Source organism: Dendrobates tinctorius, unplaced genomic scaffold (genome assembly GCF_039654945.1).
Source record: "Dendrobates tinctorius isolate UK_male_01 unplaced genomic scaffold, ASM3965494v1 ptg000155l, whole genome shotgun sequence".
NCBI lineage: Eukaryota > Metazoa > Chordata > Amphibia > Anura > Dendrobatidae > Dendrobates > Dendrobates tinctorius.
This window is the reverse complement of record NW_027361822.1, coordinates 4,356,393-4,371,994: the sequence shown is the minus strand read 5'-3', so window position 1 is coordinate 4,371,994 and position 15,602 is coordinate 4,356,393. Positions and strand designations below refer to the sequence as shown.

Here is a 15,602-nt window from a genome sequence, read left to right as displayed (position 1 = left end):
TAGGTGAGAAGCCATAATCATGTTCAGAATGTGGGAAATGTTTTACCCACAAATCAAATCTTGCTGCCCATGAGAGAAATCACACAGGTGAGAAGCCATTTTCATGTTTGGATTGTGGGAAATATTTTGCACAAAAATCAAATCTTCTTGCACATTTGAGAAGTCACACAGGGAGAAGCCTTTTTTCTTGTTTAGAATGTGAAATATGTTTTACAGTGAAATCAAGTCTTGTTAAGCATCAGAAAAGACTCAGGTGAGAAGCCATAATCATGTTCAGAATGTGAGAAATGTTTTACACAGAAATACCATACTGTCACATCATATAATGCACACAGGGGAGAAACCATTTTCATATTCTCAATGTGAGAAAAGTTTTAAAAAGAAATCACATCTTGCACATAAAAGGGAGACGCCATATTCATGTTCAAAATGTGGAAAATGTTATACAGTGAAATCAAATCTTAAACATCAGAGATCTCACAAAGGGGACTAGCCATATTTGTGTTCAGAATGTAAAAAATACTTTGCCAGTTTCATTATTACCATGGAGGCTTGCATTCCCAGATGTAGGTAAATAAATATTATTGTTCCATTTACATATGCAGAATCCCTTCTTGGGCTTCTCATTCAATAAATGGACCCCCTCCTCAACAGACTTTCTGGGTCCAATTTAAATTTACATGAGATATATTTGTAAAACACAATAGAATCTTTTCTTTGTTCTCAAGGAGATCCCCTATATCTTATTTTTCCTTCCCTCATGATAGCACCGTGGAAAGAGGGAATCCGCCCTTCAAGGACAAGAAACCTACAGATAAAAAGGGCAGTACCTCTCCCTCGCATCAATTGATTTCCTGTACTTGATGGGGATCCTTTCAGTTGTGGTGTAGCTAAAGAAAGAAGATGGAAGAACGGAGTCCAGGACTCGCCAGACCAATACAGGCGGCGGAGTTTCCCCTGCTGCGGTTGGTGCGTTCTCCTGAAGCCGATACCACTGGGACCGAGGGCCTTTCAGGGTGTGCGGGAGTGGCACGTGTGCCGGCTTTCAGGCGTCCATCTCTGTGCATGCGCAGGAACACACCAGAGTCGCCCCCTGATGACGTGGCCGGCAAGTCACATGACCAGAAGGAACTTCCTGCGAGGAAACTGGAAGGAGACATGGAACGCACTAAGGCTGCCTGAGTTCAAAAGGGGGTGTGGTAAGATGTTCCCGGCAGCATAGGCGGTCCCATTTAGGAATAGAGGCACAGGATGACCCACCTTAGCAGCCAGCACAACAGCCAAGGCAGCAGTAACCAAGGAGGTGCGGTAGCATGAACCCTCATTCCGGCGGATTGGACATTCCAGCAGCCACTATACACAGCAGAGCAAGAGCTCTGACATGGTGGTTAAATCTCCAGCGGCCCATTAGTGGATCCCATTCCTCCTTCAAAACCGGGAGGAAAATGCTTGGCTAAGATGAAGCACATGCGTTGCCCAATTTGTAACGAGGATTTACCTATCACCTGGGAAAAAAGGCTCTGCCAATAATGCATAGTGCAGGTGGCATGTGAGGAGACAACAAATTTCTCGGAGTTAAGATCTGCAATCGGATCAGACTTTGAAAGCGCCTTTAAATCCCTCTCCCAGGTGGGTAGTATCAAGAGGCAAAAGATTAGCAGGAGGTGCCCTGAATCAGGAAAGAACAGAGAGACTCTGGTTAATTGGACTCTTCTTCATCCTCAGAGGAAGAGATGGGAGGGCGCTATTGTTTCCCATTAGAAGTAGATGGTGTGGTCAAAGCTGTAAGGCTGTGTGCACACGTTGCAGATTTAGATGCAGATCCGCAGCATTTTTGGCAGCACGGATTCACATCAAATCTGCAGTACAGTGCACAGTCAATGTTAGTCTATGGGAAATGGAGATTTGTTGTGCACATGCTGCAGAAAAATTCACGTAGATTTGCAACATTTTTTTTTTCCGCAGCATGTCAATTCTTTTTGTGGATCTGCATCATTTCTGCACCCATTGACTTCCATTGAGTCAGGCACATCCGCAGCAAAACAGCAGATGTAGAAAAGATCTGCAGATTTGCTGCGGATGTGGGTGCAAGAAACGCTGCAGATTGGGAGGAGGGAAGTGTGTGGGCGGAGACTGTGCGTGTATGTGTGTGCGGGGGTCTGCGTGAATCTGTGTCTGTGCGGGGGTCTGTGGGGCTGTGTGTGTGTCTGTGTGCAGGCAGGCAGGCATCGTCCGATGGGACTACTAGTCCCATCCGGCTATGCCTGCTACAGGGACACCATTAGCCAATGATGGGACAGTAGTAGACCCATCATCCGGCTAATGTGTTGAATGTTAAAAAATATAAAACACATACAGTACACACAGCCCCCTCCCCAGGCAAAGACAGAAGGATTCTACTGCTCATTGTTTCTGGTGAAGAAAGCAGACGATACTTCAGGGCAATAATAAAACTGAACAAGTCTCTTAAGGCTCAGACATTCAAAATCGTGTCCATAAAAGCAACTGTCAATATCTTGTTTCCAGATTGCTTTATGACATTGCTGGACTTGAGGGATGCATAATATCACATACACAAAGACTCTTAGAGGTTCCTCAAGGTAGCGGTCTCCAGATCTTTTTCAGTACAAAGGCCTCCCTTTCGGCTTCGCGGCGGCCGCTTGAGTATTTACGAAACTTGTGGCAGAAGCAATGGTACACCTGATGGAGCAGGACATCTTGATTGTCCCTTACCTGGACGACTTCTTAATGATAGGCAACTCGATCCAACACTGCAGAGCTCAACTGGCGAGTTTTGACCTCTTACGTAAACTTAGGATAGGTCTTAAACTTAAAAAATCGTAGCTTGAGCTAAAAAGGGTACAGGACTTCTTGTGGCATATACTAGATTCTGCAAAGCAGTAGTGTCGCCTCTTGGAAGAAAAAATGGAAAAAAATTATGGATCAGGTGTTGGGGGCATCACAATACCCATCAGTGACGTTGAGGAAAGCTACAAGTGCTTCTCACAAAATTAGAATATCATCAAAAAGTTTATTAGTTCTTTAATACAAAGTGAAATTCATATATTATATAGAGTTATTACAAACAGAGTGATCTATTTCAAGTGTTTATTTCTGTTAATGTTGATGATTGTGGCTTATAGCCAATGAACACCCAAAAGTCATTATCTCAGTAAATTAGAATACTTTTTAACACCAGCTTGAAAAACTATTTTAAAATCCTAAATGTTGGCATACTGAAATGTAAGTTCAGTAAATGCAGGTAATACTTGGTCAGGGCTCCTTTTCCATAAATAACTGCATCAATGCGGCGTGGCATGGAGGCGATCAGCCTGTGGCACTGCTGAGGTGATATGATAGCCCAGGTTGCTTTGATAGCAGCCTTCAGCTCGTCTACATTGTTGGGTCTGGTGTCTCTCATGTTTCTCTTGACGATACCCTATGGGGTTAAGGTCAGACAAATTTGCTGTCCAATCGAGCACAGTGATACTGTTGTTTTTAAAACAGGTATTGGTAATTTTGGCAGTGTGTACAGGTGCCAAGTCCTGCTGGAGAATGAAATTTCCATCTCCAAAAAGCTTGTCAGCAGAGGGAAGCATGAAGTTCTCTAAAATTTCCTGGTAGACATCTGCGCTGACTTTGGTCTTGATAAAACACAGTGGACCTACATCAGCAAATAACTTGCCTCCCCAGACCATCAGTGATTGTGGAAACTTCACACTAGACCTCAAGCACCTTGGATTGTGTGCTTCTCTTCTCTTCCTCGAAACTCAGGGACCTTGATTTCCAAATTAAATGCAAAATTTGCTTTCATCTTAAAACAACACCTTGGACCACTGAGCAGCAGTCCAGTTTTTTTTTCCTTGGCCCAGGTGTCATGGATATATAATTAACCCCACAACTGTTGTTTCCACTTTCAGTTTCGGTTAGGAACTGCAGCTTTCTGGTGCCCCCCCTTATCTTCAGGTCAGTCAGGGAACTGCACCTAGGGTAATTAGTCGCCAGAAAGGCTGCCTTGTCTTGTAATGGCTATTGAACACTCTGCAGTGAGGGCGATATGTATATCACCTATCCCAGGCCAGGGATAAACACACATAAACATCCGATACGTCACTGCCAGGATTCTCCAATACCATCAGGATGCTACACTGACACCAGTTTCTTGTTTGATACTAAAGCCTATATCGGGGCAGGAACCAACCCTCAGGTAATGTGATTTGGCGGAGTACGTGTCGGTTCGATCATAGAGTAAGGAGAACGAAACTAGTAAATTTATAAGTTTACTCCAGAAAATATAGGCAATGTTTACAAAAATACAAAAGATATTATAAAAGGAGACAAAATACAGTAAGTTCAGACAGAAATAAAAGATTAAAATATGAAGCTCCTGGATACCCGCTGTTTACCTTTTAAACCAGCGTGTACGCCGGTTTCCAAGGTATACAGCGGGTATCCAAGAGCCGTGGCTCCTGGATACCTGATGTTTACATTAGAAACCAGCATCCAGGCCGATCGAGCACAATCAGCGATACCCGGCAGGGGGGCCGGTCGCTGATCCCCGTCACACACAGCGATCTCGCTGTGGCGTCACAAAATCAGCGATCTCGCTAGCGAGATCGCTGTGTGTGACGGGGCCTTTACACAATGAAAAGTATAGATAACAGCATATTCTGATTGGTTTGCTTAAAATAGTGGTCTGGGTAACTAAGATATAATCCTGTTTCTTCACACTTCAGACAACAGTTTATGATACTGAGGCTACACAATTTACGTGTGGCATAATTAAGAAAAAATGTTGTCATCACATTCCTCCCCCTTCTTAATTACCATGAAGACTGCTGGCGTTATATAAGGAAACCAGCGATAGACGCTGGTTTGGAAGGTGGTCAATGGGCGCACCTGTGTCTCCTCCCACCAACCCAAAAAGAGGTTGGCATAGGAGAGTGCACAGCGTGCCCCCATTGCCATGCCAGTGATCCTCTTGTAAAAGACACGGTCAAAGACGAAATAACTGTTTGAAAGTACAAAATATAGCACATCCAGGACAAACGAATAATGTCTATGGTTACCTGAGATCTGTTGATTGAGAAAGATAGAGACTGCTTCAATTCCAAGCATGTGACTTATACTGGTATATCGTCCATGTTTACGAGAATAGTATCCTGCGGAACAGAGCTGTCCTTTAGTTGACGAATCAAATGAGATGTGTCCTGAATATAGGAACCTAATGAGGTGACAAATGGCTGCAAAAAATGGATCTAAATATATGCAAGGCTGTTCACAAAGGCTGCCGATGCCCGCAATGATAGGCCTACCTGGAGGATCTTGGACAGATTTGTGGATTTTTGGGAGTAGATATAAGGTTGGAACCACCAGATGCTGTGTTGACAAGAAGGTAAATTCTTTCTTAGTCAAGATGTTGTTACACTTGGTGGATAGATGTAAACAATCTAATTTATTCTTAAAAATGGTTGTTGGATCGCTGGTCTCCCGCCTGTCACACACAGCGATGCGTGCTGGCCAGCGGGAGACCAGCGACCAAAGAAATGTCCAGAGGTTTCTTGCAGCGATCAGCGATACCGGCAGGGGGGCCGCTCGCTGATCGCTGTCACACATAGCAATCTCGCTGGTGAGATTGCTGTTACGTCACAAAAGTTATGACTCGGCAGCGATCTCGCTACCGAGATCGCTTAGTGAGACGGGGCCTTTAGCTTCCCTGATGTACATTTCAGTAGGCCACAAAACAATATTTCCCCCTTTATCAGCCTCTTTTAAAGTAAAAGGGGTATTGTTCTTGAGTCTGAACAAGGCTGACCTTCCACTTGGTCCAGGATTTTCACCCTGATGTCTATTAGTTTTTAATTTGGCAATATCTACTGACTGTGATTAAAAAATGTGTACGGTTGGAAAGATTTAAAAAGAGGGTGCAACCTGTAATGGTACTCACCATAAATTTTCATTGGTATTACCTGTCCCCTCATGTTCCTGTAACAACTCCAGGAGATCATGAAACGTCTGTCTCTCATCCTGTGGCAAAGAATCAATAATGGATGGTTGATGATAAAGTAACTTGAAAGTCGGCTGCCTGCAAAACAAGTAAAGATCTTTGATCAGAGTAAATTTGTCCAATGCACCCATGGGTGCAAAGGATAGACTCCTTGACTCACATGGCTTGCAGCTTGTTTTTGCATAATGGTACTAGTACAAGAACCTTCTGTCCACAAGTAAATTGTTGCCTTTCATGAGTACTTTTAAATTCAGATGGGCTAAGGCCATGAGGTACTTCATCTTCTACCTAAATCTTTGGACATACTCCAAAATGGGAACCTCTGGTGTGGGAAAAAGCCCCCCCAACACTCTTACTACCTGCAATGGCCCTTGTACTTTTCCACCATACAGCAATTCAAAAGGAGAGAACCCGGTAGAATTCTGCGACACCTCCCGGAAGGCAAACAGGAGCTGCTGCAGGTTTTTTCCCAGTCCCCCCCCCCTCGGTCTCCACATACCAACTAATGAACTGCTTGAGCAATCCATTGAAATGCTCAGACAACCCATTAGTTTCGGGATGGTAGGTGGTAGTATGCATGGGGCGGACACCATGTTTCTCCCAGAGGGTCTAAATCAGCTCGCTTTGGAACTGGATCCCCTGGTCAGTCAATACCTCCTGTGGAAACTGTACTCGACTAAAAATGTCCATAAGAGCTTGAACCAGGTGCTCTGCATCTATGGATGACAAGGCAACTGCCTCCAGATAGCGGGTGGCAAAGTCGACCAGGGTGAGGATAAACCTATTTCTGCTAAAGGACCCTTAAATCGATGGCAACCCTCTGAACTGGTTCACCTATTAAGGGTATGGATTGGAGTGGGGAATGACAGGGTGCTTCCCGTATCCATTGACAAACCGGACAAGAGGTTTGTTATTTCTACACCTCTTGAGCAACCTTTGGCCAAAAGAAACTATGCAGCAGTCGAGCCTGGGTCTTTCTGACCCTCATGTGCCCAGCCACAGGAATGTCATGTGCCAAGCGCAGTAGTTGGGGTTGATTCTGCTCAGGCATAACGTGCTGATGGACACAGGTCCAGGGTTTCTCTGGGCAGGATGTAGGCTTTTCCCTATATAGCAGTCCATTCTCCCATCTATACATCTTTCCCTGATTTATTTCCCCAGGTCGAGCGGCTGTACTGCAAGCAAATTCTAGGATGGGGTCCATTAGTTGGGCTTCCCTAAACTATTTGCGATCTGTTTCCCCCCAGTCAATGGCAAAAGTCTGGGCAAGTGTACTCACTGCTGTCGGCTCAGGGGAGGTTGATGAAGGCTTGGAGTGTTGGTTATCCTCAGGATGGGTGGTAGAATGATTCAAATCAGGGTGTTGCTTGGCTTGGTTTTGGGTGATAACAGTAACAAATTGGCTGGACAGTCCTTGTCTGAGGTCATTCCCCAAAATAACAAGCGTGGGGAGGCCATCCATCAGTCCCACTGCAACCTCTCCCTGGTCAGTACCCCAGTTCATCTGCACACAGGCTAGAGGGATGTCCGAGCGCTGACCTCCAGCTAAGGAGATGGTCACTTGGCGGCCTCGTAAATAGTGTTCTGGTTGGGCTGACTAGGATGATGGAGAACCCAGTGTCCCAAAGTCCCTGAGCCTGGATATCACCATCTTTCACTGGCTGTGTGAGGTGTAGGAGGTTGTCTGGTGTAGGATGGCCAACCCGCTGGAGAGTATGGATGGGATAGATCACTGCTGCTGCTGTATCCAGGGAATAGCATCCCTCAGACCCTGCTGGCTTGTTTTGGCAAACATTGACCGGATGAGCTTGCAGACGGGCCACAGGCATGGGGCCCCAGCCCTGGGAACAATCTTTGACAACGTGTCCAAGCCGCCCACATGTATAGCAGTGCCATGTGTTGAGCAAATCACGAGTACTGTTGGTAACCCTTTGTCCTGGTGGTCGGTCAAATCTTTGGTTGAAGGGCCTTCTTGGATCGATGGGCATATCGGGTCTCCAGCGGGGTTGATTGGCTGAAATCTCATCAACCAATTGGGCTGCTTGCTCTGGAGTGTCGGGCTTCTGGTCGGCTACCCACTCTCGAATTTCTGGGGTCATGTTCTCCATAAGTTGCTCAAGCATGATTACGTCCCGAAGGGCAGCAGCAGAGTGGGCAGCCCTACCGTCAAGCCAGCAGTTGCAGTGTCTCCAGAGTTGACTGCCAAATTCTATATAGGAGACCCCCTGGCGAGACAATGCCTGGAACTTTCGCGATATTTCTCGGAGGTGATAGAAAAACGTGCCAGCAGGGTGTCCTTAAAAGTTCCATAGTCCAGGCAGTATTGAGGCTCAAGTGACCGAGCAGCATCCCATGACCGAGCAGTCAAACTAGTCCACAGTTATTTAGCCAAATCAACTATGGACACCTGGTGCATCAGCATTAGAGTCTCAAATTCTTGCAGATGTTCAACGACTTTGGTGTTGGATTCAATAAACACTGGCACGTCTCTGTAGCGGAGCTGGGTTCCTTGGTGGGGGACTATCATGGGGGTAGAGACTAGTGCTGGCTGTAGGGGTACTGGAACTCCTAAAACTGATTCCATAAAACAAGCTCTTTCCCCACTTGAGACTCCAGGTCACAACCAACAACTCCCTGGATTCAGGCTGTGGGTGACTGGATTAATTCCAGACCAGCACAAGGTCCTTGCTTTTGCAATTCCTTTGGGTCCATCTCAGCATAATTTTCATCACACTCCACAACGTTCTGAGCATCCCAACAAACTAATTCCTGGATCAAATCCGACTGAGTGTCCGTGGTGCGGTATTTAAGCCGTCAAAGCTGGCACAGCTCCTTTGTCGTTTCTTGTTGCGGCTATACATCCACTCTGATCCTCTTCCCAAGGCTGAGTTGGTGGGGTTGGACATGGTGGCATCCGAAAAATACTGCGTATAACTCATCAATGGTCTGCTGGGTTTGTCTGTATGCCTCTCTGGTTGTGGAGCCCTTGACCATGTCTACGAAAACGAGTCGCCTACAGCTCCCCCACTTCTGCCATGCTGAGTATTATACCACTGCTGCCACCAAGTGTGGAGGCTTGAGGGTCAGTGGATGCTCTCATCCGCTAGCCTAGCTCTCTTTAGAAAAAACATAAGGACCAGGGCTCATACCACTGAATGCCCACTCTCTTTCCCCGTGGGCAGAACATTACTCAGATAAAACAGGACGAGGGTAAAACAGTGTGGAAAAAATGTATTGAACCACCAACACACAATAGCATACAGAACATTCCCAGCAAATACCCAAGTCAAGTTACAGAGTCTCACCCTTGCGCCGACTCTCCGAGATTAGAGCTGCTTCCAGTGTCGCGTAACCCCAACAAGGGCTCCCCACTTTTGTCAGGCCCCCACAGCGAGTAGGTAATGACAAGCTTAGGAAGCTAACCGAGAGCAGTGAGGTATGTGGCCAGGTGAACCGATTGTCCCAACCTGAATTCTTTAAGACATCTCTGGGATTTCAGTGATGGTCAGTGAAGCAGTCCTGTGTCCTTCCAGCCGGGTCCTTAGTACCCTAAGCTGAGATCCTGAAAAGTCACTGACTAGAAGAAAACGTCTCTTTATATAGTAGCGTGTAACCTATTTTTAGATTTAACGTGTCGTTCCAGCAACACAGATAAGGGGAAGAATGGTGATGAGATCAAGTAGCATTACTTATGCATAATTAGTATATCAGCAAACATTATTGTTCAGTGGCCATGCCTTAGGGCCCCGTCACACATAGCGATTTCGCTACTGAGATCGCTGCTGAGTCACAAGTTTTGTGACACAACAGCGATCTCACCAGCGAGATCGCTGTGTGTGACAGCGATCAGCGACCGGCCCCCTGCCGGTATCGCTGCAAGAAACCTGTGGACATTTCTTTCGTCGCTGATCTCCCGGAGGCCAGCACGCATCGCTGCGTGTGACAGGCGGGAGACCAGCGATCAGCTGGTAACTAACATACACATCGGGTATCTAAGGGACGCACGTCCCTTGGATACCCGATGTGTACGTTAGTTACCAGCTCCCTGCATCAGCACGCTGGTAACTAACGAACACAGCGATGCCGCGCGCTCGGCGTCGCTGTGCTGATTGCTGGTGAAACTGTCTGTGTGACAGCTCACCAGTGATCACATAGCGACTTACCAGCGATCCTGACACGTTGATATCATTGTTGGGATCGCTGGTAAGTCGCTATGTGTGACTCCAGCTTTACTGTTTTGCAAAGATAACAGAAGATAAACTGTAGGAGATAATATTAAAGGTTAATATTCATCCTACAAGAAGAGTCAATACTTCAGAAAACAGTTTGATTCTGGGCCTGCACAATTTACAAAAAATGTTGAGTCGTCACAAAGTACACTGCTGAACAGAGGCCAGCTGAGTCCAGAGCAACTCTACTGCCTCATTTCTGTGAGTAAATACCTTGCGGGTTTCATCTGAATCACGTCACTCACAGATGTAGATGGAAACCCCAAAGTAAGTGCCCAGCTTAGCGCACCAGATAAATGTTATCCCAAACGTTATGTAAATTGTTCCCAATAAAAGCTTCAACTCAATCCACAAAAAAGCAAGTCCTCTCTCAAGTCTGCTATCTGTTAACAGAAATATAAGGGGCTTCCACATTACTGGTAGTACAAAGGCTCTGGAAAAGCAAAATGGCTTCTCACCTGCCAAAAGAAATTTAGCAAATTTTGTGCTCCCAAATACAAATGTCCCCCTCCCTGCTGAGCCACACAGTGTAATAAAACCTCATATAGCCTCCACCTTTTGCATTTCTGAAGTGATGAAGGCCCGCCTAAATTAATGGGTGCATGCCTCCAGAAGCACGGACTGGGCATAACGTACTGGTGACTGTAATGTACTGGTCACTATAGCATACTGGTCACTACAGCTGCTGTTTGCAATTTTCACTTGGCAGCAATTTTCACTTGGCAACATTCATTGCTGCTTGTTTCTGGATAATACCCATTGAGTCAAAATCAGCATTGCACTACACCTATAGATAAATTCCCAAAGAGGTATAATTTCCAGAATGGGGTCACTTGAGGGGATTCTTCTTTTCTAGCAATTAGGACCTTTGTATATGGTCTCCGACCGCAAAAACTTCTAGGAAAATCTGCACTCTAGGAGGCAAATAGCTCTTCGTTCCTCCCCAGTTTCTACATATGGCTAAGTAGTATTTTACAGCTTCATTCAGTAGAAATTGTGGGACAAATTTTGGTGCCATTTTATCAACTTCTTGTGTGAAAATGTAAAATCTGGGGCTAACATTAAATTTTGATAGTAAAAATGTAAGTATTTTTTCTTCACTGCTCAATGGTATAAAATTCTGTGACAGATTTCATGTAGGGTATTGGTGCACTCAGGAAAAAATGGACCTAAGCTTGTTGTAAAAAATAAAAGTCCTATTAGCCCTTATAAAAATTAAAAACTTGGGGCTAAAACAACATTTTTGTGAGGAAAATGTGATTTGATTATTTTCACGGCTAAACGTTATAAACTTCTGTGATGCCCCTGGGGCTTCAAGGTGCTCACCACACATCTAAATACATTTCTTGAGGGCACTAATTTCCAAAATGGGGTCACTTGTGGGGGATTTTCACTTTTTAGGCACATTAGAGGGTCTCCAAACACGACATGGGGGTCCGCCAATTGTTCCAGCAAATTTTGCATTCAAAAAGTCAAATGGCGCTCCTTCCCTTCTGAACTCTGCCATGCGCCCAGTGGTTTTCTCCGTCATATGGGGTATCAGCATGCTCAGGAGATATTACCCAACATATTTTGGGGTCAATTTTTTCTTGTTTCCCTTGTCAAAATAAAAAAAAATTGGATCTGAAGTAAATTTTTTTGTGAAAAATAGTTAAATGTTAATTTTTTTTTAATTCCTGTGAAGCACCTGAAGGGTTAATAGACTTCTTGAATGTGGCCTTGAGTACCTTGAGGGGTGCAATTTTTGGAATGGTGTCACTTTTGAGTATCTTCTTTCATATAGAACCCCCAAAACTCACTTCAAATGTGATGTTTTCCCTAAAAAAATGGTTTTGTAAATTTTGTTGGAAAAATGAAACATGGCTGGTCATCTTTTAACTCTTATAACTTCCAAAGAAAAAAAATTGGTTCCAAATCAAATTGTGCTGATGTAAAGTAGACATGTGGGAAATGTTATCTATTAACTATTTTGTGTGACATATCTCTGATTTAAGGGCATGAAAATTCAAAGTTTGAAAATTGAGAAATTTTCCAAGTTTTGTTTTTTTTTTACGAATAAATGCAAGTCATACCGAAGAAATTTTACCACTATCATGAAGTCCAATATGTCATGAAAAATATTTAGAGAGACAAGCATCTACCATCAGTGCCTAGGAGAGAAAGGGCATACAATCTTTGAAAACCAACAAAGAAATCTAAATATTTTTCTATCTACTGGCTAACACGGTACAAATATATATATATATATATATATATATATATATATATATATATATATATCTTTCCTGTATTAATATGTCACGAAAAAAAAACAATCTCAAAATCACCGAGATCCGTTGAAGCATTCCAGAGTTATAACCTCATAATGTGATGACACTGGTGGTGTCACTGGCGTTGCCTAGGGGGCGCTATCCGGGGGCATGTGCACGATCACAGGGAGTGCAGGAACAAGGCACGCAGTGCACAAGGACTTGAGACTAAGCAGTGAGCAACGTGCAGGATCTGGCACTGAGCAGTCACGTGTCTACTTATCAACTGAATAAACCAGAATGTCATCTAAGTATATCACCACAAACTGCCCAATAAAATCATGGAACATATAATTGATGAAGTTTTGAAAAAGCGCAGGGGCATTTGTTAGACCAAATGGCATAACTAAATTTTCAAACAGCCCCTCTGAGGTGAGAAACGCAGTCTTCCACTCATCCCCCTCCCGCACCCTGATGAGGTTATATGCCCTCTGCAATTCCAGTTTTGAAAACCATTTGGCCCCGGATAATTGATTACACAAATCAGGAATGAGTGGGAAGGGATATGTGTTTCTTATAATCTTGTTCAGTTCCCGAAAGTCAAGGCATTGGTGGAGACCACCTCTTTTTTTTTTTATACAAAAAAACCCTGCAGCAACAGGAGACACGGAGGGACTGATATGCCCTTTGCGGAGACTCTCAGATATGTACTCCTTCATGGTGATCCTCTCCGGACCAGACAAGTTAAATAATCGAACTTTAGGCAACTTAGCCCCAGGGACCAGATCAATGGCACAATTAAAAGGACCGTGCGGTGGTAACCCCTCGGCCTGACTTTCAGAGAACACATCCTCTAAGTCCTTCAGGTACTCCAGAATACCCTCCATTTTCAAATAACTTTATTAAATTTTTAAATTAACAGTAGTGATTCTGCAATAATATAATAAGGTAGAGGTTACATTAAAATATAAATTATTAACAACTAACAGTATTGTGTCTCTTCAATATGTTTAGGGATTAAGTAAACCCCTATAATAAATAAAGACAAGCATACATAAATTTATACACCTGCAAAAAAAAAAAGGTATTGTAATCGCTTAATACATTGCTTAGAAAAATTCTGCTTAGTAAACTGCTTATAAACAGAAATGCTTATACAAATAAAAATATCCTCAAAATAAAATATATGTAAACTTGTCGCATTTGGTCCGAGTACCCTGGTAACCCAAAGACCAAAATGGAGGAAAGTTCGGCTTCTTTCTCAAATTATACTAGTGGAATATGTACACCACAAACCATTAAAGTCACTTTTTTTTAGGTAAAATGCTAATTGTAATCCGAGATAAAGAATAACTTTGTCCACGAAATTGAGAATCCTTGACGGTCCACAGAGTTCAAGTATGGTGAAGACGAAGGTCCTGTGCAGATGGGCGAAGAGTGTCGGGAGGAGATATGTAAGGGATCAGTCCAGCATTTTTAAGAAAGTCAATACCCTCGTCTGGAGATCGAATGGGAATTAGTTTGGAGGCAAATTTCACGAGCAGTGTGGACTCTTGGGACCAGTTGTAATTAATACCAGCACGTCGAAGTTCTTTTGTAGTCTGGTAAAATAATCTGCGTTTTTAAATAGTATCGCTAGACAGAGCTTTAAAAAAAATTAAGTTTTTATATGGAGACGAGAGGAAATTTGATTCCCTAGAAATACCAAGGAGGGTGTTTCTCACCCAGTTAGGGTAAAACGAGACGATAACATCACTAGCTAGGTCGGACTGCAAGGAAGAAAGTCTTCGAATCCTAAATACTTTCTCGATCAAATTTTTTCCTTTAGTTTCCGGTATTGGATGACACACCATTGAGGAGACGTATTCTCTCAGTCGGGATGGATGAATTGACTCTTGGATACCTCTGACTTTCACGTTATTTTTTCTCTTTAAATCTTCATAGTTGGACAAACAGTATCTAAAAGAGGCAATATCCTTCTGAATATTTCTCAGAGAATTCGAGAGTTCATGGAGATTTGAAACGTCTTGATAATACAAGATTTCATGGTTTTTAATCACAGATTTCGAGTCTTGAAGAGAAATGTTGGGTGTACTATTAGGTTTTACTTCAATATCCCTGGCAATTATTGATAATGTGTCTTTAAAAAGTGCTTAATTAAACTTTCTGATGCTTTGACTTTGTCTGTTAGTTGAGGGATTATTTCTTTTTGTTTAGTTTCAAACATTGATCATGAATTACCCTCACTGTTGGTTCCCAAAGTGTTCCACGAAGCTAAAAAAAGCTTTACATAACTTTATCAGAAAACTTTCCGTAGGATAATCATCAGAAACTGGGATATTGTCTAATGAGAGCGAATTAAGAATTGTCTCTCCAGAGCCCGCATCGAGTTTCTTTTGGGCCATAGTAGGCCTATCAGCTTGAAATATCTGTTCGCCTTTAATATCCTCATAATTGAGAGAATTCTCCGACGAAAAAGAGCAAAGTGAAGAAGCCTCATCAGAGTTGCTGATATCAAACAAGTCTCTTTCTGAACTTTTAACAGAAACCACCTCCTCAATATATTCCTCTGAATAAATACTTTCTGACTCCTCCCTGTTATCCGAAGATGTGTCTGATTCAGAATATGTGGTATGGTTTAAGACTGACTGGTCAATAACATGAACCCCTTTGGAAATATGTGTAGAAGAAGGATTTTGATGTCCAAAGTTATTAATTTGACGCCTATTTTCCTCAAATATGGCATGTAGACAATCAATTGACTTCTTACAGGTATCTGAAATGAGCTCGCGAACAATAACTTGATTTAAGGCAACTATCACTTATAGAATGATTAAAAGAAGCATCAAAAGTTTCCTTCTTTTCTGAAGAAATCAAAAATAGTTCCTCCTGTGCCACATTGGATAGGATTATAGTCCCATTCTCTTGCAGTCCCTCATTAGTATTAGTGTCCACTAATAATTTATCTCTCTCAGTATTTTGATACTCAGTATGAGTATTTAATCCAGAAGAGAATAGGACCTCATTGTAATTTAGTAGCGTTTTTTTACTTACTTCCCCATATAGCAGCTGAGTAGAAGTGTTTCCTGATGATATTTCCTCTTTGAGAAAAGTGTC

The 15,602-nt window shown here is 43.3% G+C and overlaps 1 protein-coding gene across 1 annotated transcript in view; it reads left to right on the top strand.

Annotated features, from left to right (window-relative positions):
* The window catches only part of LOC141051168 (uncharacterized), a 255,536-nt gene that overhangs the window by 52,199 nt on the left and 187,735 nt on the right, over window positions 1-15,602 (top strand).